Below are 1189 nucleotides of genomic sequence, written 5' to 3' on the forward strand. Positions count from 1 at the left end.
AACGTGGTCTAATTAGCCATAGGAATAGAAATTATTGATACACGCATGAATCAAATTAAAAGGGGTGACACGAATGTCAGATGGGGGTTTTGGTTTTCAATTATAACCTACAATGTAGTCACAAACATTTGAAATAACAATAAGGAGAGGAATTCTCGGGATGTGATCGATTATAGGCAAATTTCGATATATGGGTAATTTAAACTACTAGAAAACAACTAAAAATCATTGAGTAGGATAGACTATGAGGAAGATAGTTTTCTCTCGAACAACTATCCTGAATCAGGTTATTTCTTTCGAAAATCAACAAGCATAACAATGAAGAACAACCCACAGCTTAATTCACCCACTCTCTCGAGCTAGATGGGTAGGATTGGGTTTAGGATTCACCCTCTCGAGCTCATCCCAATAGTTACAAATCATTAATCAATAATCTTAGTTCTAAAACCTCTCTATCAAGCAAGCCAAGAAAACAAAATTAGAACTATATTTGCAACTACAATTCATGAAATTAAACCAGAATTACTAATTAAACTCACTTCAAATTAGCATTTATAATAGTAATTAACAATACCCATACACTAATTCAGCCTATAATCACATGATGCTTCCACTCTAAATTCAAATACCTGAAACTTCAGCATTTGAATCAGGTTTTGAGATAAAACAAGCATTCAAGGACACTATTTCTATTAAAATAAAGCTCTAAAGGAGTCCAATTTGTGGACTCATCAACACCCCCAACTTAAACTTTTGTTTGTCCTCAAGCAAACTCAAGTTCAGCCATTCAAAAAGGGTGCCTCAAACAGTGCTACACAAGACTAAATCATGAATGCACACAAAAAGACTCAATTTACTTATGCAAGGATCAATTTTGTACTCAAAGATTCAAATTGTGACACACTATCACCAAAGATTCTAATGCTCGCAATACTTGCTACTTGTGCAAGTTCTAGCTCAACAAAAATATCTAAATGCCCTCGCACAAAGAATGATTCCATATTCACACAAAGATAAGAGTCAATTAAAGATCAGAAATCAGATACAACGCTCACACTCAAAAAAAGAAACACAATGCATGTTTTCACCCATAAGTTTGCCCTTATTTTCCAATTGACTTTCGATCCAGCTTACTCAAGATCAAAAAGGTCTTTCTAAGGCTTGTAACGGGGATGAGTGCAAAGGTATG

Source organism: Solanum verrucosum, unplaced genomic scaffold (genome assembly GCF_900185275.1).
Source record: "Solanum verrucosum unplaced genomic scaffold, falcon-dt-bn FXZP01000231.1, whole genome shotgun sequence".
Lineage (NCBI taxonomy): Eukaryota > Viridiplantae > Streptophyta > Magnoliopsida > Solanales > Solanaceae > Solanum > Solanum verrucosum.